The sequence below is a fragment of the Prionailurus viverrinus genome, chromosome E1 (genome assembly GCF_022837055.1).
Source record: "Prionailurus viverrinus isolate Anna chromosome E1, UM_Priviv_1.0, whole genome shotgun sequence".
In the NCBI taxonomy this organism is placed as follows: Eukaryota; Metazoa; Chordata; class Mammalia; order Carnivora; family Felidae; genus Prionailurus; species Prionailurus viverrinus.
Window position 1 is genome coordinate 17,267,171 of NC_062574.1, and position 23,825 is coordinate 17,290,995.

Consider the following 23,825-nt stretch of genomic DNA (forward strand, 5'->3'; position numbering starts at 1 on the left):
GGCTGACAGCTCAGAGCCTGGAGCCCACTTCAGATTCTGTGTCTCCCTCTGCCTGACCCTCTGCTGCTTACACTCTGTCTCTAGCATTGTCTCAAAAATAAATAAACATTTAAAATAAATTTTTTTAATTAAATAAAAAACAAAACAAACAAACAAAAAAACCAGGGGCGCCTCCGTGGCTCAGTTGGTTAAAAGTATTCCACTCTTGGTTTCATCTCAGATCATGATCTTACAGTTTGTGAGTTCGGGCCTAGCACCAGGTTCTGTGCTGACACTGCGGTACCTGCTTGGGATTCTCTCTCTCCCCTCTCTCTCTGCCCCTACCCCCTTCTGCTCTCTCGCTCTCTCTCTCTCTCGCTCTCAAAATAAATACACTTTAAAAAAAAAAACAGGCTGTTAGGTTATATTTTTTAAATATCTATTCTCAGAGGATAAATATCGTTAGAGTAACTGATATCCTTCTTACTAAAAGAGAACAGTAAAATGAAATTAACAGTCTTATAAACAGCAATTGAGATCTAATTTGTGCCTGGTTCTACAAAAATAGGCCAAGGAAGCCTATCATTTATTAGATTATTTAGGGTTGAATGTAAAAGACAAACAATTTTTGGAGGTGGTACCAGTTTGTTAATCCTAAAACATACATCTAAGAAAGCTGATTAAACTAGAATAAAAAATCCAATATAATTTATTTTAAAATCTCAGACCAAATTAGGATTTTGAGAATTAAGTAACTGTTCTACATTTGTAAAATATAGTCAAATAGCTGACAATAACATCAGTCAAAGCAAGAGAAAGAAGATGGGGGAAGGGTACTGATAATCAAAGCATATTCAGTATTACTTGAGGAATGCTCCTTGGATGAACAGTGATGATGTCATGCTATTCCATCTTTTAAGAACCTTCAGATTTTCACAAAAAGGACATTGTTGGTCTTAAGCAACTGCTTCAATACCATAAAGCCCTTTTCCCTACATCTGTTAATCAGAGGGCTCAGGCTTAGAAAACAGCCAACTCAGTCAAACATTCAATCCCTTTAGGGAAAGAAAAATTGCCCCCTTACTCAGTCTAATTGGAACATGAACACATACATAAAATGAAATGGTAACTGATAAGGTTGCATAATTAAGGACCTTCTTGAAAAGAACATAACATTATCTCTCTTTAAAAATTAAAAAAAAAAAAGGTAATATATGTATTTGGGGAACAAAAATTTTAAAAGGTAGAAAGAATTGACAAGAAAAACTAAGTCTCCCAAGTACACCTATTTCTATGTATCCTTGCATAGATTACCTGGGTGTGATTGTTAATAACCCTACAATGGGCCTCTAAGTGTTCAAGTGAAAAAATTACACTTCTCTGACTTTAAATCAAAAGCTGGAAATCATTAAGTTTAGTGAGGAAGGCATGTTGAAAGAAATGTTAACAGTGAGACCTTGTGTCAAACAGCCAAGTTATAAAAGCAAAGGAAAAGTTCTTGAAGGAAATTGTTACTCCAGTGAACACATGAATGATAAGAAAGAGAAACTGCTTTATTGCTGATATGAAGAAAGGTGGTTTGGGTTTTTTTGTATACTATTTTTGTTTTTTTTTTTTTAAGTATAGTTAACATACATTACACAAGTTTCAGGTGTACAACATAGTGATTCAACAAGTCTATACATTAATCTATACTTACCACAAGTGTAGCTACCATCTGTCACCAAAGAACATTATTACAACACCACTGACTGTATCCTCTATGTAACATCCTTGATCCCTATGACTTACTCATTCCATAATTCGAAGCCTGTATCTCCCACTCTGGTTCACCCATTTTGTCTAACCCATCACCCCCTCCCTCTGGCAACTGCCAGTTTGTTCTCTGTATTTATGGGCTTGTTTCTGCTTTGTGTTTACTTATCTATTCGTTTGTTTTATGTTTTAGATTCCACATACAAGTTAAATCATATGGTATTTGTCTTTCTCTTATTTCACATAGCATTATACCTTCTAGGTCCACCTATGATGTCACAAAGAACAAGCTCTTACTCTTTTTTGAGTCTGAGTAATATCCTATTGTATACCAAATCTTCTTTATCCATGCATCTATCAACAGACACCTGGATTGCTTTCTTATCTTGGCTATTGTAAATAACGCTGTAATAATCATAGGGGTGCATATATCTTTTCAAATTAGTGTTTTCATTTCCTCTGGGTAAATACCCAGTAGTGGAATTACTGGATCATATGGTATTTCTAGTTTTAATTTTTTTAGGAACCTCCACACTGTTTTCCACAGTGGTTGCACCAGTTTACATTCCCACCAACTGCACAAGACTTCCTTTTTCTCCACATCCTCACCAACGCTGGTTATTTCTTGCCTTTTTTCATTTTTTTTTTAATTTTTAGTCATCTCTACACCCAGCGTGGGGCTCAAACTTACAACCCGGAGATCAAAGGTCATATGCTCCACCAACTGAGCCAGCCAGGTGCCCCAATTTCTTGTCTTTTCGATGCTAGCCATTCTGACAGGTGTGAGGTGATATCTCATTATAATTTTGATTTGCATTTCCCTGATGATAAGTGATGTTGAGCATCTTTTCACGTGTCTATTGGCATGAGTATGCATGCCTTCCTTGGAAAAATGTCTATTCAGTTCCTCTGCCCATTTTAAATCAGATTATTTGGGATGTTTTGTGTTGAGTTGTATAAATTCTTTATATATGCTGGATATTAACCTGACATGGAGAAAGTTTTAGTGGTTTGGATAGAAGATCAAACCAGCAACAACATCCCCTTAAGCAAAAGTCTAATCCAGAGCAAGACCCTACCTCCCTTCAATTGTAGAGTCTGACAGTTGAGGCGGCTGCCGAAGACAAGTTTGAAACAAGCAGAGGTTGGTTCATGATGTTTAAGGAAAGAAGCCATCTCCATAACATAAAAGTACAAGGTGAAGCAGCAACTGCTGATGTAGAAGCTGCAGCAAGTTATTCAGAAGATCTAGCTAAGATAATTAATAAAGGTGGCTACACTAAAAACAACAGATTTTCAGTGTCAAGTAAACAGTCTTATATTGGAAGATAATGTCTTCTAGGACTTTCATACTTAGGAGAAGTCAATGCCTGGCTTCAAAGCTTCAAAGGGCAGGCTAACTTTCTTGTTTAGGGACTGTTGAAGCTGGTGACTATAAGTTGAGACAATGCTCATGGACTGTTCTGAAAATCCTAATGCCTTTAAGAAGTATGCTAAACCTACTCTGCCTGTCATCTATAAATGGAACAAAGCCTGGATGACAGCACATCGGTTTACAACATGATTTACTGAGTACTTTTAGCACATTGTTGAGATCTATTGCTCAAGGGGGAAAAAAAAAGATTCCTTTCAAATGTTACTGCTCATTGACAATGCATCTGGTCACCCAAGTACATGGAGATGTACAATGAGATTAATGTTGTTTTCATATCTGCTAATACAACATCCATTCTGCAGCCCCATGGACCAAAAGGTAATTTCAACTTTTGAGTCTTAGATTTGAAAATACAATTTGAGGGGTGCATGGATGGCTCAGTCAGCAAAGTATGTGACTCTTGATCAAGGGTCTGCAGGTTTTAGCCCCACGCTGGATTAAAAATAAAAATTTGGGGCACCTGGGTGGCTCAGGTGGTTAAGCATCTGACTCTTGATTTGGATCAGGTCATGATCTCACAGTCCTGAGTCCAAGCCCCACATGGGGCTCTGTGGTGATGGTGTGGAGCCTGCTTGGGATTCTCTTTCTCCTTCTCTCTCTGCCCCTATCCTGCTTGTGCTCTCTCTCTCTCTCAAATAAAAAACTTTTAAAAAATGGGTTTTTTTTAATTAAAAAACAAAAATAAAAAAATAAAAATTAAATCTTTAGGGGTGCCTGGGTGACTCAGTAGGTTAAGCGTCTTTTTGTTTTTAATTTTTAAAAAATGTTTGTTTATTTTTGAGAGATGGAGAGACACAGCATGAGCAGAGAAGTGGCAGACACAGGGAGACACAGAATCTAAAGCAGACTCCAGGCTTCACACTGTCAACACAGAGCCCAATGCAGGGCTCAAACTCACAAACCATGAGATCACGACCTGAGCCGAGGTTGGACGCTTAACTGATTGAAACACCCAGGCGCTCCTAAGCATCTGACTCTTGATCTCCACTCAGGTATGATCTCATGGCAAGTGAGTTCGAGCCCCGGACCAGGCTCTGCGCTGGTGGTGCAGAGCCTGCTTGGGATTCTCTCTCCTTCTCTCTCTGCCCCTGCCCTGCTCACACTTTCTCTCAAAATAAATAAATGAACTTAAAAAAATAAATAGGGGTGCCTGGGTGGCTTAATTGGTTGAGTGACTGACTTTGGCCCAGGTCATGATCTCATAGTTCGTGAGTTCGAGCCCCGTGTTGGGCTCTGTGCTGAAAGCTCGGAGCCTGGAGCCTGCTTTGGATTCTGTGTCTCCACCTCTCTCTGCCCCTCCCATGCTCATGCTCTGTATCTGTCTCTCAATAATAAATAAAACATTAAAAAAAATTTGTTTAATAAAATAAATAAAATCTTTAATAAATAAATATACAATTTGTAAAGCTATAACTGCCATGGATAGTGCCTGATGGATCTAGGCAAAGTAAACAAAACTTTCTGAAAAGGATTCATCATTGTAGATGCCATTAACAACATTTACGATTCATGGGAAGAAGTCAAAATATCAACATTAACAGGAGACTGGAAGAAGTAGATTTCAATCCTCATGAACGACTTTGAGGTGTTCAAGGCTTCAGAGAAGGAAGTAATGGCAGATGTGATGAAAATAGCAAGAGATTTAAATTTTGAAGTGGAGCCTAAAGATTTAATTAAGTTGCTACAATCACATGATAAAATTTTAATGGTTGAGGAGTTCCTTTCTTATGGCTGAGCAAAGAAAGTAGTTCTTGAGATGGAATCTACTCCTATGGAAGATGCTAAGAAGACTGTTGAAATGACAACAAAGGATTTAAAATTTTCCACAGATTTCTCTGAAAAAGGAGTAGCAGGGTTTGACAAGACTTTAGACTTTTGACAAGACTGACTTTAGAGTTTTGAAAAATTAGTTTTGAAAAATTTCTACTCTGGGTACAATGCTATCAAACAGTACTGCATACAACAGAGAAATGTTTATGAAAGGAAGAGTCCATCAACGTGGCAAACTTCATTGTTGTCTTATTTTAAGAAAATGTCACAGTCCCCCTAACCTTCAGCAACCACCACCCTGATCAATCAGCAGTCATCTACATAGAGGCAAGATCCTCGACTAGCAAAAAGATTACAATTTACTGAAAGGTCAAATAGTGGTTAGCATTTTTTAGCAACAAGGTATTTTTTAATTAAGGTATGTACATTTTTAAGACATAATGCTATTGCAATATGTAGTAGACTACAAAATAGTTAAGTATATTTTTATATGCACAGGGAAGCCAAAAAATTCATTTGACTCATTTGATTTCAATACTCATTTCACTGTGGTGATCCAAACCAAGCCCACAATATCTCTGAGGTAATGCTGCATAAATGTTAGTACTATTAAAGGAAATTAGACTAAAATAATCAAATCATTTCAAATGTATCTTGTGACATATACAAATTTTCTTGTACATACAAAAACTATCTCCGGAAAGATACTTGGAAACTGGTAACATTGCTGGCCAATGTAAGGAAGAGACTCAAAAGCCTGAGACACAAAAATGAGAGGAAGACTTTTCACTATTTTGTATTTTTTGAATGGTGAATGTTTTACCTATTTAAAAACAAATGTTAAAAATTAAGGTAAGAGGGACACCTGGGTGGTTCAGTTGGTTGAGCTTCCGACTTCAGCTCAGGTCATGATCTCGCAGTCTGTGAGTTTGAGCCCTGCATCGGGCTCTGTGCTGACAGCTCAGAGCCTGGAGCCTGTTTTGGATTCTGTGTCTCCCTCTTTCTGCCCCTCCCCCGTTCATGCTCTGCCTCTCTCTGTCTCAAAAATAAATAAATAAACGTTAAAAAATTTTTGAAAAAAAATTAAGGTAAGAAATTCATTTTCTGGCCATAGCACTTACATGAAACTTAGTTCCAAATAAAGTTTAAGATTTTCATAATTTGCAATTCCACAAGCACTCACCTCTCTAATGTCCCCTCATCCCCAATCAACAGATATTCTGAGAACTAGAAAAACAACTGTATGATACAACCATTAAGAATTATTTACAGTACTTAGGAAGAATCTAAATGCTGACTGATAAGAGCCGCTCTTTCCAGTTATTTCCCATTAATAAGATCATATAACACTTCTACTTGTCCATTCTTTCATTGTTTAATAATGCAACCACTAGTAGAGAAGGGCAAAGCAAATTACAGCACCGTGTTACAATACAAAAAAAAAATTTTTTTAAGATTTAATTAAAAAAAAATTTTTTTTTTCAACGTTTATTTATTTCTGGGACAGAGAGAGACAGAGCATGAACGGGGGAGGGGCAGAGAGAGAGGGAGACACAGAATCGGAAACAGGCTCCAGGCTCCGAGCCATCAGCCCAGAGCCCGACGCGGGGCTCGAACTCACGGACCGCGAGATCGTGACCTGGCTGAAGTCGGACGCTTAATCGACTGTGCCACCCAGGCGCCCCAAGATTTTATTTTTAAGTAATCTCTACATCCAATGTGGGAGCTGAATTTACAAGCCCAGGATCAAGAGTTGCGTGATCTACCAACTGAGCCAGCCAGACACCCTGATACAAAATTCTTTTAATGTCTCTCACACATACACTTTGATTCCCTCAAGACTGGAAGCGTATAGACTAAAATGTTGACAGCTATTACATATGAGTCCTAGAATGTATACACTTATTTTCTTCATTTTGCTTCTTCATTTTGCTTTCTTCATTTTTAGTTAGTTCTTTCAACGAATGCAGTTTGTAAGAATTTTTACAATGCAAATAAAAAACATTAGAATTTCAACGATTCTTCAAAGTGCTAGAAACTTGCCAGGTAGGAATGATGCAGAAATTTAAGTTTTAGTATAACTCAAAATCTACAAGTGTTACAACTTTGCAAAGGAGATTTATTTTCATTTAGATTTTTCAAAATTTCTTGCATACACTGAAAACCATTCTTTTTTTTCTTTTTTTGAGGCAGAGACAGAGTGTGCACGGGGGAGATGGGGAGACGCGGGGCTCGATCTCACAACCCTGGGATCATGACCTGAATTGAAATCAAGAGGCAGATGCTCAACTGACTGAGCCCCCCAGGCACCCCCTGAAAAACATTCTTATAAAAAATTACTGGGTCAAAGATTTGGAGGGAAGAAAAAAGACTACCAAACTATTTAGATATCTACAATTCCATATTAACAAATTTTAAAATCTCACAAAGATGATAATCTGTCAAAATGGAAATTAGTTGAAAAACTAACCTGCATTCTTCAAAATATCATGAAAGACCAAAAAGACCAGGGAAATGTTCCAGAAGTTAAAGAAAACCAAAGACATATGACAAATAAATGCAATGTAGGTCCTCGATTGGGGGGAAAAATCCATCCTTAAAAGACATCATTGTGACAAACTAGAAAAACCTGAATATGGGCTGTATATTTGATAAGAGTATTGTACTGTTAAAATTCCTGACTGTGGCACTTTTATTGTGTTTAGTGAGACAATGACCTTGTTCTTATGCAATAAATGCGTAAGTATTTACAATCACGTCTGCAATGAACTCAAATAGTTCAGGGGAATCAAGTCAGTATCTATGTAATACAGCAATAGTTATATACGTTAACAACTGGTGAAAATAGTTATATACGTTAACAACTGGTGAATGTTCATAAGGAGTACATTGGGTATTCACTGCACAATTCTAGCAACTTTCCAATCTATCTTATATTTCTCAAAATAAAAAAGTTAGGAGATGGGGGCAACGCAGCTGGGGCGCCTCCTAGGGATGCAGACTACCACTATCATACCGGAGCTGCCCACTCTGGAGGATCCGAAAAGCGCAGGAGGTAAAAATGACAGTTCTGTGCTTAAAGCTGTGGCCCACCTCTATGGAGCTCAGGGTGATAAGCCCAACAAAGACTTCATACTCCAGGGACAATTGGCTGGCTCAGGCAGTGGAGCATGCCACTGCTGATCTCAGGGTTGGAAGTATGAGCCTCAGGGTGGGTGTAGAGATTACTTACAATCTTAGGGGTGCCTGGGTGGTTGATTCAGTTAAGTGGCCTATTCTTGATTTCGGCTCAGGTCATGATCTCACAGTTGAGATTAAGCCCAGCGCAAACAGTTCCAAAGGATTCGGCATTGAGTGGGCATGGAGCCTGTTTAAGATTCTCTTTCTCCCGGGGCGCCTGGGTGGCTCAGTCGGTTGGTCTGATTCTTGGCTTTGGCTCAGGTCATGATCTCATGGTTCAGGAGTTCAAGCCCCAAGTCGGGCTCTTTGCTTGACAGCCTGGAGTTTGGAGACTGGAGCCTGCTTCAGATTCTGTGTCTCCCTCTCTCTCTGCCCCTCACCTGCTCATGCTCTGTCTCTCTCTCTCTCTCAAAAATGAACATAAAAAATAAATAAATAAATAATTTTCAGAAAGATTCTCTTTCTCCCTCTCCCTTTGCCCCTCCTCCACGCACACGCTCTCAAAAAAAAAAAAAAAATAGAGGAAGAAAGAAAAGCTAATAACTATTTAAACAACATGAAAAAAGAATGTACACAGATCTGCATTTCAGGAAAGCAATGCAGGGCTAAATATCAATATAAGAATATACTCCCGCCCTTTAACTCAACTCTACCTCTGGAAACTAAAAAAAGATCATAACAAAAATGTTCATAATAGCATTAAGAGCTAAACAGCTAGAAACAATCTAAAGGTCTATTGCTAGAGAAATGAGTAAATGAATCCATTTGATGAATTTCTGTAAGCCATTTTAAAAATTCCAGTTTCATTCAAGGAGTATTAATGGCATGAGAAGGTGGCCACAATAAAAGCTTTAATAAACTGTACAATGCAATTTTCAAAATACACATAAGTGACATTTATTATGTCCTAAGTACTATATATTTTTTTTTCTTGTCAAAGATATACACACTGGAGGAACTATTTTTATTTTTATTTATTTGGGGGGGGGTTAACATTCTTTATTTTTTTCTTAATATATGAAATTTATTGTCAAATTGGTTTCCATACAACACCCAGTGCTCATCCCAAAAGATGCCCTCTTCAATGCCCATCACCTCCCCTCTCCTCCCTCCCACCCCCCATCAACCTTCAGTTTGTTCTCAGTTTTTAAGTCTCTTATCTAAGCACTATATTAAGTACATTACATCCATTATTTAATTTATCCTCTTATAGGCATTTGTTTATTTTTGAGAGAGGGACAGAGACAGCAAGCAGGAGAGGGGCAGAGAGCAAGGGAGACACAATCTGAAGCAGGCTCTTGGCTCTGAGCTGTCAGCACAGAGCCTGACTCAGGGCACGTATCCGTGAACCCTGAGATCATGACCTGAGCTGAAGTCGTTGATTGACCCACCCAGACGCCCTATAAAGGCACTATTAAGTGGCTCTTAAATAGAGATGTTATGAAGATTCAGATTTTTCACTTAATAAAGCAACTGGCACACAGCAAACAGTAGTATTTACTTTTATATCCTCATATTACAAATTTTGAAACTCAAGATTCAGAGAAATAAATTTGCTAAAATCACATAGCTAATAAGTGGTGGGACAGAAATCTGAACCTATGGGATTTAATTCTAGAATCTTTCCATTCTTAACTACTACCCTCTACATGGTCTGTACATTAAAAATACAGAGAAGTAGCGGCACCTGTGTGGCTCAGTCAGTTAAGAGTCCTACTTCAGCTCAGGTCATGATCTCACAGATCTTGAGTCTGAGAGCCACATCTGTCTCTGTGCTGACAGTGTGGAGTCTGGAGCCTGCTTTGAGTTCTGTGTCTCCCTCTCTCTCTGCCCCTCCCCTGCTTACACTCTCTCTCTCAAAAATGAACAGACGTTAACAAAAAAAAATTTGTTTTAACAATAAAAAAATAAAAATAAATACAGAGAAGTAACAGTAAAGGAAATACACCAAAACAGTGATATCTCTAGGTGGTAAATTCAGTGATGGCTTTTATCTTCCAAATATTCTATATCTATATATGAATTACCTTTAAAACTATTTTTTCCAGAGAACTTTAAAATAACAGTAAAACAGCACCTGGCTAGCTGGCTCAGTTGGTGAAACATGCAACTCTTGATCTCAGGGTTGTTAAGTCTGACCCCACTTTAGGTATAGGGATTACTTAGAAAGAAAAATCTTAAAACAAAAAAAAAAAAAAAAAAAACAACTTACAAAAAAAAATATTAGTAACACAGAAACCAACATTACAATACCTACAAGATATAAAATCTTCATCAAAAGCTTAGTCTTGTCCAGTATCACAATACTTTTAAGAGTGGCAATATTTTCTGATAAAGGGAAACTACTGCTCTAAACTCAATAAACAAAATCTAATAATCTGAGAATAGCTTTAACTTAAAGAAATATTAGTCAGACCTCTTCTGTTTTTCAAGAAAATTTAAAGTGAATAGTTAAAATATACAATATGCCTGAATGTATAAAGTAATGCTATGCTGATTTATCAGCACAGCATCAAATGACTATGATGGAGAAATGAAGAAAAAAAACATTTCGCTTCTGGTATAACTATTCCCACTGTACATCTACAGTAACTTGGGTAATTGTAGTTTAGGTAAGTCAAGAATAATTCCGTTATTAACAAAAGGAAGGAAATATGTAACTTCAATATTCAAACTAGATTGCTCTTAAATTGTCATTTTAGATTTAGATTAGCCTTTTTTGGCCCTCTTTTTCCCTCGTCTCTTATCAGGGTATATTCTTAGTTCTGCCATTATCCAAAGGAGAACTGTCCTAACATACTTGTCTTAATTGCTTTCTAGATTGAAGAATCTTTTCACATTCTTTTATTAGCTCTACTGACAGCCAAACTCTATTTACATTCTTTTTTATTACCAGTGATTCAAGAGATAACAACTATGATAAAGCCCTGAAAAAGTACCAATCAGCTATGCTATTAGGGACAAAATAACGGACACCTCATTTATTTACTATACAGAAAGTTCAAAGGTACTATAAAGCTATGTATTTGACATCTCCACTTTAATATCTCAAAGGCACTTCTAACTCAACATAGTCTAATCACTCAAACTAATCATTCTGTGACTATATAAAACAGTGAGCCAACCTAATATATTCAATTCAGCAGTTCAGAAACCTAAGAGTTATTTTTCAACAACTCTCTTTCCTTCACCCATAACCTAATCCATCATCACATTTTGTAGATCTGTCCTCCTAAATCTTTCTCAAATTGACCCACTTTCCTACATCTCCACAATTTCCTCCTTATTCCACCTAGGCTACTACTTTATCTCATTTGGGCTGCCTTACTATAACAACTTCCTAAATAGTGCCATTGCATCCACTCGTGGCCCTTCTCCAATCCATTTGGTCTACTACAACTAGAATGACCTTTCAAAATGCAAATCTGATTATCTCATTCCCTCTACTTAAGTGTTCGATCCCTTTACATTGTATTTCAGTTGGAACAAAAATCATTTACATTAAAGGAATTACATTATCTGGTCCCACCCTACCTCGTTAGTCTCAACTCCTACTTCCTGTGCTCTGATGACACAGACCTCTCAGTTTATTGCCATGCTCCTTTTACCACAGAGCCTTGAACACACAGTAACTAAAAACACAGGTTCTAGAATTATAGTATCTAAATCCCAAAACTGGATCTGCCAACATACCAACTCTTGGCAGTTAACTTATTGGGCAAGCAACTTAATTTCTCTGACCTCAAATTTTTCACAACTCTACAATAGGGGAAATGGTAATACCCATGTCATTTTGTGAGGGTTAAATGAATTTTGTGTGGAGAACATAGTGCTCATAACCAGTAAGCACTTCATGCCAAATTCATCTACTTTTTTTTTTTAATGTTTATTTATTTTGAGAAAGAGAACACATATGTATGGGAAAGGGGCAGAGAGAAAGGGAGAGAGAATCCCAAGCAGGCTCCATGCTGTCAGCATAGAGCCTGACTCAGAGCTCAATCCCAGGAACCATGAGATCATGACCTGAGCTGAAATCAAGAGTCAGACACTTAAACCAACTGAGCCACCCAGGTGCCCCCTTTTTTTTCTTATTATTTTTATTTACTTAAAATTTTTAATTCTGTGTCTCCCTCTCTCTCTCTGCCCCTTCCCCGCTCACACTGTCTCTCAAAATAAAATAAAAACATTAAAAAAATTTTTTTAAAAAGTCTCTTGGTTTGTGTCTCTTTTTTTTCCTTTGCTTATTTTGTTCCTTAAATTTCACATATGAATGAAATCATGTTATTTGTCTTTCTCTGACTTATTTCACTTAGCATTATACTCTCTAGCTCCAACCATATTGCAAATGGCAAGATTTCATTCCTTTTCACTGCTGAATAATATTCCATTGTATATATATACCACCTCTTTTTTATCTATTCATCTATCAATGAACACATAAGCTGCTTCCATAATTTAGCTATTATAAATAATGCTGCAATAGGGGCAGCATTAGTCAGTTAAGCACCTGACTTTGACTCAGGTCATGGCCTCACAGATTGTGAGTTCAAGCCCTGCATCAGACTCTGTGCTGACAGTGCAAAGTCGGCTTGGGATTCTCTGTCTTCTCTGTCCCTCCCTTACCCGTGCTTGCTCTCTCAAAATATACAAACTTTTTTTTTTAATAAATATATAAATAATGCTGCAATAAACCTAGGGGTGCATTAGTCTGAATTAGTGCTTTTGTGTTTTGGGGGCAAATATCCAGTAGTGCGATTACTGGATCATAGGGTACTTCTAACTTTTTTTTTTTAAGCTTTATTTAAGTAATCTCTATGCCCAATATGGGGCTTGAATTCACGACCCCGAGATCATGAGTCATGTGCTCTTCCAACTGAGCCAGCCAGGCACCCCTATTTTTAACTCTTTGAGAAACCTGTGTACTATTTTCCACAGCTGCTGCACCAGTTTGCATTACCACCAACAGTGCACTAGGGTTCCTTTTCCTCCACATCCTTGACGACACTTGTTGTCTTTTTGATTTTAGCCATTCTGACAGGTGTGAGGTGCTATCTCATTGTAGTTCTGATTTGCATTTCCCTGATGACAAGTGATGTTGAGCATCTTTTTATGTGTCTGTTGACCATCTGTATGTCTTCTTTGGAGAAATGTCTGTTCATGTCTCCTGCCTTTTTTTTTTTTTTTTTGTAAGCTCTACGCCAAACATCGGACTTAAGCTCATGACCGAGATCAAGAGCTGTATGCTCTACCAACTGAGCCCACCAGGCACCCCTCTTCCACCTATTTTTGAATTGGATTATTTGGTTTTGGGGTATTGAGTTGTATCAGTGCTTTATACATTTTTGGATACTAACTCTTTATCAGATATGTCATATGCAAATATCTTTTCCCATTCAGTAGGTTGCCTTTTAGTTTTGTTGATTGTTTCCTTTGCTGTGCAGAAGCTTTTTATTTTGATGTTATCTAAACTCCTCTACTTTCTTCAATCTCTGGTTATCATCTCCACTGGGAAACTTTTCCCACCCTAATTCTTTCAGGCAAAGTGTGTGTGTGTGTGTGTGTGTGTGTGTGTGTGTGTGTGTGTGTGATGCTTCCATAAGGTTTGCTTATACCCAGTTAGCACTCATCTGACTGCTCTGAATTGTTTACCAATCTCACCCAACGACTTACTGAGTTCCTTAAAGGCAGAAGCTATCTTATTAATCTTTGATCTGATATACCTAATACAACATCTCTCATAGCAGGCATTCAAGAAATGTAAGAGTCAATACAGAAATCAGGTAAACAATGAAAAATATGGTTTTAATACAAGAATTGTGACAGTAAATAAAAACTCTTTATGTACAGTTATGTTTTTTCAAAGTGTAGTCCACAGCCACCTGCATAAAAACTGCCTAGTATTTTTTTTAAATGCATACTCCAGGGCCCTTCATCAAATCTATATATATCTACAATTTTTCATATACATTTTTTGGTAAACCAAAGGTTGGGAATTGTTGGATTAGAATAAATAATGAGACCTTACACAATTACTAAATGTAAATTTAAGAAAATGAATAATACAAAAAAAAAAGAAAATGAATAATACAATAGTCAAATATTACAATTCAAGGTCCTTAAAAGTAATGAAGTCATTTAATAGAACCTACTTTTGAATCAGAGTCAATTATTTGTAAGTCAAGGCCACTGGTACATTGTGTTCAACATTTCTGAATAGGAGAATCCAAGAGATAAAATACAACTGTCTTAAGATTATTTCCAATAGGATATTCTCCTTAACCTAGTATGGAAGTGAAAAGGGGCAACAACTTAAAAATATAAACAATTTAACATTTTTCAAATCATGCCCAAACCTGAGAAGCACTAATAAGCAACAAAAAATGAACTACTTAGATTACAGTAAAATTTTAGTTTAAGAGTATAATTCACTCTGGAAATATGCTTTTAAGGGGCACCTGGGTGGCTCAGATAAGCGACCTACTTCAGCTCAGGTCATGATCATACGGCTTGGGAGTTCAAGCCCCACATCGGGCTCTGTGCTGACAGCTCAGAGCCTAGAGCCTGCTTAGGATTCTGTGTCTCCCTCTCTCTGCCCCTTCCCCAGCTCACACTCTGTCTCTGTCTCTGTCTCTGTCTCTGTCTCTCCCTCTCTCCCTCAAAAATAAATAAACATTAAAAAAAAAAAAAAAGAAATATGCTTTTAATCCAAAGCACTTAGGTATATCAAAAAAAATTTCCCCATAAGAAATAATGGAAACTCAGATGATTAATTCCACAACCCAAAAATACTCATATAAAAATGATTTCCAACACTATAATACAAAATAACAAAGAAAATACAAAATATAAAGAAAAATAAACAAATTAACCTGCACTTATATTTGAAAACCTTCATGGCTGGTGTGAGGTAGACACGGGAGAGAAGGGTTACTGTGTAAGACGACTTTCACTATCACTGACAGAATCACTGCTATCTATTGGTTCAGTAGAATCTTTCTCTGCACAGGGGCCATTGTATACACTCACATGGATGTTCATATAGTACAGTATTAATAAACTTGTTATATACTGTATTTAATGTAACTGGCAATAAGGCAGTAGAGGAAAGGGTCTATATGTGTAGGCAGCCTGACCTAGAATGAAGCAAAGCATTCCTAAGCTTACTCCGGTATGCAAATGCAAAGGACCGTCTGTCCGTAGGTGCTTTGAAGTGACAAAAAATACACTAGTGCCAGTTGTGGGCACCTTCCAAAGTTCTGAAAAATCACTGATTTCTGCCAAACACTGCAGCCTGAGACTGAGCATCCAAAAATGGGAGACAATCACCCATGATCCCACAGCAAGAGACAGACAGAGAGAGAGAGAGAGAGAGAGAGAGAGAGAGAGAGAGAAAGAAGAACCACTGGCTCAGCTGTGATCATGTGACATTCAGCACTGCATACTTACTACTCGAATTGCAAGACATTGCTTGTTTATTGAGTTAAAATTTATTAGAAATGCTTGCTCGTCTTTCAGAACACTCACCGAACAAGTTATTGGCAATCCAAAGTTTAACTGTATTTAGGATATATCTGTTCTCAACTATCTTCATCATAAATTCTACTATATTAAGATCTACTTCAAGTTACATTTCTAAGCTTCGTGTCCTCCCTAATATTCCCAAAATGAACAGTTTAACAATACAAATGTTTTGGACTTTCCTTTCAATCATTACATAACTAAATAGAGAATCTGTTAACTAGTATTTACAGAGAAAATGAGTCAAAACACAAACCCTACCTTTTTGTCATTTTTTGTTCAAATAGAAGAAAAAGCTCTTGTGAGTTTCCCCAAATCTCAATATATAGTTTTCCTTTAATGCTAAAGTTACAAGATAAAAATTGAATTTTTTTACTGTCAACAAGATCTGGTGTATTGATTAGATCTTAAAATCTCTTTCAAAATAAAAAGTATACTGTATGACAGATATAAACAGACTCAGAAAATTAAAACTACAAAATTAAAATTAGATATCCTTTAAGTCAATATTTACATTATGGAGGAGGGCCTGAAGGGTTCAGTGGTTGCCTAAGGTCACACTTAATAACAGACATGGAATTAAAAATCTAAATTTACTAAATGCATGGTAATATCCTGAATTGGATCCTGGAATAGGAAAAATGACTTCAGTGGGAAAATCTGGATAAATCTGAATAAAGTCAGTAATTTACAGTTTCATATCAGTATTAATATTAACTTTGTAATTCTGACAAATAGACCACTCTCACATAAAATGTTAACATTAGAGGAAGTTGGGTGAAAGGTACATGAGAACCGCACTAGCTATAATTTTTCTGTAAGTCTAAAATTATAAAATAAATATAAAAGGCTTACTTAAAAAACTCTAAATCTAAAACTAATTTCTTTTTTTTTAAGTTTGTTTATTTTGAGAGAGAGCATGCCCACAAGCAGGGGAAGAGGAAAGAGAGAGGGAAAGAGAGAATCCCAAGCAGGCTCCGTGGTGTCAGCACAGAGCCTGACTTGGGACTCGATCCCATGAACCCTGAGACCATGACCTGAGCCGAAATCAAGAGTTGGAGCCTCAACCGACTGAGCAACCCAGGAACCCCTAAATCTAAAACTAACTCTAATCCAGAATGCTTCCTTTCTGTTTGCATAAAATTCGCTAAACAGAAAGGCATTAGATTCTAATACTGTGTATTCAGAGGGAACAACATATAGCACCTCCTTATAGCTTATAACAACATATAAGCACTTCCCAACCAAATACAATCAAAAGAAATCCTCCCTGTTTTTCTGCTTAACAAGAAAATCTTGTTATATTCCAGGCATTTTGCTTATTTTATTGAATTGTCACAACTGTCCTAAAATAATTATCAACCTAAATTATACCTGAGGTTCAGAAAAGCTAAATAATTTGCCTACTATCACATGGTTTTCACTGTACCTCATCATTGACTTTTTGCCAATCACCTAGGTACTTTTAGGATCATGTGTACTTGAATGAGTAAGAAGCATTTGTTACTAAATTTTAAAAATTCTACCTCCACAGTGTTCTTCATTTCCAAACCCTTACTGCTAATCACATAGCCACTGCCTTTTGTTTAGGTCTCTGTCACCTCTTGTCTGGTCTAGAGAAAAAAGCCTCCCAAACAAGCATTCTAATCTCGTCTTTCCCCCTAAATCCATTATGACATACACCCATAGTCATATGGGCCTCCCAGAATGTATACCCACATTTTAGTAAAGGTACGGATTTCCTTCTGGGAAATAACCTCTCCTCTGCCTAGACAAAACTATGTATAAATATGCCTAGCTCTGGAGCGCCTGGCTGGCTCAGTCAGTGGAATGTGCGACTCTTGATCTCGAGGTTGTGAGTTTGAGCCCCATGCTGGGTGTAGTGAGAACTTAAAAAAATTAAATCCAAAAGAAATAAATATGCCACTTCTGCTCTTACAGATGATTGGACATGAACCAAGCTAAGCCAACCCCACTCTCTGTTTTCAGAGTCTGGAATCTTGAGCAAAATGAAAAAAGTTTGGGGGGAAAATGGATGGCACTAATTTATTCTGGTGGCCTCCTGTTTAGAATGTCAATTCATTCCTGATATCAAGATCCCAAGAACTGTCCCAGACTGGCTCTCTAGCCTTCCTTTTGAGTCTATGAGCAATTTAGTAGCCTTACAATGACTTTCATTTCTCCATAAGATAGTCACCATCACTTTTCTGCTTGCAAACAAAGACCATAATGAATACAGCACTCTTGATTCATTTCAGATCTCTAAGGCACCTCGAAAGTATCACTCAATCCTCCTGTTCAAAAACTTCAAATGAACCCACAAATTTTCACTATTATAATCTTCTCCAGAGTGACTTTTCAGAGTTCTCCCAACTTGGGTCCAATTGATATTTGTGAGCTTATTTCTCACCAATGACATCATGTATATTAGGGCTGTTTTCTTCACTTGGAATGCTATCCGCACCATCTCTGCCTATAAATCTTATCCACCCTTCCAAATATACTTCAATTATTATCTTGTATGTAAATTCTTCATCAATTCCACTAACACAATAAGATACTGTAGAAAAATCCTCATGCAACTTTGTATCTATTTTATTACATATTCTGCATTCACTTACTACTGTATGAGTTATATTCTTCCACTGACCCCACTAACTCTTCCAAAAGGCAAAAGAAAGAGTGGAAATACGTCAAGTATGTGTTGACACAATTCAATCAAAAATAATACCACCAGGGACACCTGGCTGCCACAATCAGAGGGGCACACAACTCTTAGTCTCACGGTCATGAGTTCGAGCCCCATGTTGGATGTAGACATTACTTAAATAAATAAAACTTAAAAAAAAAAAAAGAATATCACAATATTGGCTATTCATATTATGACAAAATTTAATCCAATCAAACTGTTTTGAAACTTGGTATATGCAATTTCAGGATCAACTTCTGTTTCTGAGTGATCATAGAGTAATTGGGACAGGATTTATATTCCTGTCATAAGATCTGAAAAGCTGGAAAAATATAAAATTCCTTTTTAGACACTGCACAAGAGGCAGTACATGACCACAATCTCTGCTAGAAGTGAAACAAGGTAAGTTCTAGGGTTACTGCTTTCTACCTAGAAACACTTTCTAGAATGCAGTATAGGCAAAGAGATTCCAAGAAAAGCACAGCAGTCTCTGAGCAAAGAAGACAAATATCAGGGGTGCCTGGATGGCTTGACTGGTTAAGCATTCAACTCGTGGTTTTGGCACAGGTCATAACCTCATGGTTCTTGAGTTCGGGTCCCATACTGGGCTCAGTGCTGACAGTGTGGAGCCTACTTGGGATTCTCTCTCTCCTCTCTCTGCCCCTCCCCTGCTCACAGTCTCTCTCCCTCTCTCAAAATAAATAAATTTTAAAGTTATTAAAAAAAAAAAAAAAAAGACAGATCAGAGTTTAGGAAGGCCAAGCCAACTGAAATAGAGAAAGCAGACTTTCTGGAGAAAGAATTTCAGAACTGCTCAGCAGATGCCTTCCAGTATCTCTGGCTGAATACAAAGCTGCACATGCACAGGTTTCCTGAAACTCCGTAAGGCTAGGCAAAGAACAACTACGGGGGAGCTAAACTCCCAGAGGTCACACAGGCTAGAAGGTGGTCTCAGTTCCAACTCAACTATGGTGGAGAATCCTTAGAGACTTAGAGAACTCAGTAGAGTCCCCAAAAGGGTCATAATTTACCAGCAGAGCTAAATTAGCATTCCTGAAGGGATTAAGGCAATCCACAAGCAAGTGCCCATCAAGACAAAGTGTAATGTTCTTTAAAAGATAAGCAAAAAATTCAGAATAAAAAAAAAAGAGGGGAGAACATACTAAACTCAATCAAAAATTAAAAGATATACCAAAAACTGCTGACTTCAGCAGTACATATACTAAAACTAGAATGACACAGAGATTAGTAAGGTTCATATGCAAGGATGACATGTAAATTTGTGAAGTGTTCCATATTTTTAAAAAAAGGAAAAACTGCAGGGACATCTGACTGGCTCAGTCGGTGGAGCATGTGATTCTTGATCTTGGGGTTGTAAATTCAAGCCCCATATTGGATGTAAAGATTACTTAAAAATAAAATATTTTAGGCAAGCCTGGGTGGCTGAGTCAGTTGAGTGTCCAACTTTTGATTTCAGCTCAGGTTATGATCTCACCGTTTGTGGGTTCAAGCCCGATGTCAGGCCCCATGCTGACTGTGCAGAGCTTGCTTTGGATTCTCTCCCCCCCACCCCCCCGCCCTTTCCCCACTCTCACACACATGCTCTCTCAAAATAAATAAACTTAAAAAAATTAAAATAAAATAGAATCTTTTTTTTTTCAACATTTTTAAATTTATTTTTTGGGACAGAGAGAGACAGAGCATGAACGGGGGAGGGGCGGAGAGAGAGGGAGACACAGAATCGGAAACAGGCTCCAGGCTCTGAGCCATCAGCCCAGAGCCCGACGCGGGGCTCGAACTCACGGACCGCGAGATCGTGACCTGGTTGAAGTCGGACGCTTAACCGACTGCGCCACCCAGGCGCCCCAAAATAGAATCTTTTAAAAAAGAAAAAGACATACCAAAAAACCCAAGAAATGCTATCCATAACCAACAGAAAACTTGGTCAACAAAAACAGATCTCAGAATGAAAGAGAAATTAGCAAAAAAGAGCATTAGTTATTCTAAATATCTACAATTATTTAAATAAAAACATATACAAAACAAAGAGAGAAAGGAGAAAGGAAAAAAACAAAACAGAGCAAAATGGAACTTCAAAAGATGAAAAATACAATTCAGAAATCAAAAAATACACTAGATGGGATTAATATGACATAGGACAGTGAAGAAAACACATAAATTTTTAAAAGATCTACTAATATGGAGACATGAAAATAAAAAACCATATATCAGCACAATTAAAAAAGAAAAAATGTGTAGGATCACAGTGACTGTGGGACAATATTAAACGGTCTAACATATATGCAACTGGAGTACCACATAAGAAGATGAACTAAAAAATTATTAGAAGAAATAATGACCAAAAATTTCTTAATTTTGATGGAAACTTTAATCCCACAGATTCAAGAAACTCAATAAACACCTCCAGGATAACCTCAAATCAAGATGAAGGTACACTATAGTCAATTTATTGAAAAACCAATAATAAAAAGCCTTACGACTAGTCAGAGAAAAGACATATTTCCTACAGAAAAAAAATAATAAGAATGTAGAATTCACATCTAAAACTGTCATGTCAAAAACATATCAGCATGGGGGTGCCTCGGTGGCTCAGTCAGTTGAGCTTCCAACTTCAGCTCAGGTCAGGATCTCAGGGTTCGTAGGTTTAAGCCCCGGCAATGGGCTCGCTGCTGTCAGCACAGAGCCCACTTCGGATCCTCTGTCCACCCCCGCCCCCTTCTCTCTGTCCTTCCCTGGCTTGCATGCACACTCTCTCCCTCAAAAAATAAACAAACATTAAAACATATACCACAATCCTAAATGCATATGCACCTGATAAAACTTCAAAATATATGAAGAAAAACAGACAAAACTTTAAAAAGACAAATAAGGGGCACCTGGCTCAGTTGGTTAAGTGTCTGACTTTGACTCAGGTCATGATCTCATGGTTTGTGGGTTCGAGCTCCGCATCAGGCTTCCTGCTGACAGCATGGAGCCTGCTTGGGATTCTGTATCTCCCTCTCTCTTTGCCCCTCCCCTGCTTGTGCTCTGTCTCTGTCTCTCAAAAGTAAATAAACATTAAAAAAAATTTTTTTTAATTAAGAACATAAAAAGACAAATGAAAAATTATACTTAACATTCCAAAATTACTCTCTATAACTGAACAAACAAGTACAGAAAATCAATAAGGATACAGAAACTTAACACTCAAATAATTTGACCTAATTCACATTTATAAAGCACTCCATCTAACAAAGAATGCACATTCTTCTCAAATGCTTATGTAACATTAACCAAACCAGACATACACCCAGCCATAAAACAAGTCAAAACAAGGTGCCTGGTTGGCTTAATCAGTGAAGCTTGCAGCTCTTGACCTTGGGGTTGAGTTTCAGCCCCCTATTAGGTGTAGAGATCACTTAAAAAACAAAACCTTTAAAAAAAAAAAAGTCTCAACAGGAGTACCTGGGTGGCTCAGTCAGTTAAGCATCCAACTTCAGCTCAGGTCAGGATCCCACAGTCCATGAGTTAGAGCCCCATGTGAGGCTCTGTGCTGACAGCTCAGAGTCTGGAGCCTGCTTTGGATTCTGTGCCTCCCTCTCTCTCTGCCCCTTCCCCACTTGTGCTCTCTCTCTCTCTCTCAAAAATAAAAACATTAAAAATAATTTTAAGGAAAAAAAAGTCTCAACAAATACAAAAGAATTAAATTCATACAGAGTGTATTCTCTGACCACACAGAATTAGAAACTAAATCAGGAACGTTCCTAAATATTTGGAAATTAAACAACACAATTCTAAATTTTTTTTTAATGTTTATTTATTTTTGAGACAGAGAGAGACAGAGCATGAACGGGGGAGGGGCGGAGAGAGAGGGAGACACAGAATCGGAAGCAGGCTCCAGGTTCTGAGCTGTCAGCCCAGAGCCCACGAGAGGTCGAACTCACGGACCACGAGACCGTGACCTGAGCCGAAGTCAGACGCTTAACCGACTGAGCCACCCAGGCGCCCCAAAACAACACAATTCTAAATAACATATAGTGGGGGTACTGAAGCCACTGTCACCAAGTCTAGATCCAATGCCACACATGTGCACACCCACCTGGCCTAACAAGAATCCTCAATTCCTTTTGGTTCTAAATCCAATGTGGCAATTCTCAAGGATCAGCTTGGGAGGGAGGGAGGGAGGGAGGGAGGGAGGGAAGGAAGGCCATAACCCCAAGAGTAAGATTACAGTTTTTTGAGTTGGTGCTGTTGGCATGGCCTGTGCCATCAGTCTCTTTTTCTATTTTAGAGAGATAGAGTTTGTGAACGGGTAGAGGGGCAGAGGGAAAGAGAAAGAGAATCTTAAGCAGGCTCCAGTCTCAGCACGGAGCCCCACAAGGGGATCTATCTCACAACTGGAAGATCATGACCTGAGCAGAAACCAAGAATTTAACCAGGGTCCTGCCATCAGTCTCTCAATTAAGGACTTGGAAAATGAACTTGCTCTTACTGTTATCATGAAAGACAAACTGAAGGAACAGATGATGGATCTCCAACACGGCAGCCTTTTCCTTAGAACACCAAAAACTGCCTCTGGTAAAGACTGTAACATGACTGCAAACTCCAAGCTGGTTATTATCACAGCTGGGGCCTATTAGCAAGAGACTGTCCAGTGTAAAGCAAACATATTTAAATTCATCATTTCTAATTATTGTAAAATAGAGCCTAAACTGCAAGTTGCTTGTTGTTTCCAATCCTGTGGATATCTTGACACGTGTGGCTTGGAAGATAAGCACCTTTCCAAAAACACTGTGTTATTGGAAGTGGTTGCAATCTGGATTCAGTCTGGCTCCATTACCTAATGGGGGAAAGGCTGGGAGTTCAGCCATTAAGCTGTCATGGGTGGGTCCTTGGTGAGCATGGAGACTCTAGTGTACCTGCATGGAGCAAATGTTGCTGGTGTCTCCCAGAAGTATCTGCACCCTGACAGAGACACTAATGCAGATAAGTAACAGTGGAAAGAGGCTTAGAAACAGGTGGTTGACAGTGCGTATAAGGTCATCAAACGGAAAGACTACACATCCTGTGGCAGATTTGGCAGAAAGTATAATGAAGAATCTCAGGTGGGTCCATCCAATTTCCACCATGATTAAGGGATTCTATGGAATATAACATGATGTCTTCCTCTGTGTTCCTTGAGACAGAATGGAATCTCAGATGTTGTGAAGGTGAATCTGACTCCTGAGGAAGAGGCCTACTTGAAGAAGAGTACAGATACACTTCAGGGGGATCCAAAAAGAACTGCAGTTTTAAAGTTTTCTACTATTGTACCACTTCACTGTTTAGGCTAAAACGGGATTTTAGTTGGAGGTTGTATATATTGTCCTTATTATGTTACTCTAGTAATTATTAAAATGCTCTAGGAAAAACATCAGTTTCCTCAAGTTGCAAACAGAATAGCTCATAAAACCCTGCAGCCATATGCTGATACTGGATGATACCTACCTTGTGTAGTCC

At 37.9% G+C, this 23,825-nt stretch overlaps 1 protein-coding gene, 1 non-coding gene and 1 pseudogene across 2 annotated transcripts in view; 2 read left to right on the forward strand and 1 right to left on the reverse strand.

Annotated features, from left to right (window-relative positions):
• TAOK1 (TAO kinase 1) overlaps positions 1–23,825 on the reverse strand; it is a 146,364-nt gene that overhangs the window by 97,872 nt on the left and 24,667 nt on the right. The gene's annotated exons all lie outside the window — the stretch shown is intronic.
• LOC125151862 (L-lactate dehydrogenase A chain-like) lies at positions 7,901–23,621 on the forward strand (annotated as a pseudogene).
• Positions 19,526–19,628, forward strand: LOC125152313 (U6 spliceosomal RNA). Its single transcript, XR_007147159.1, has one exon. It is a non-coding gene; the product is annotated as a U6 spliceosomal RNA (small nuclear RNA).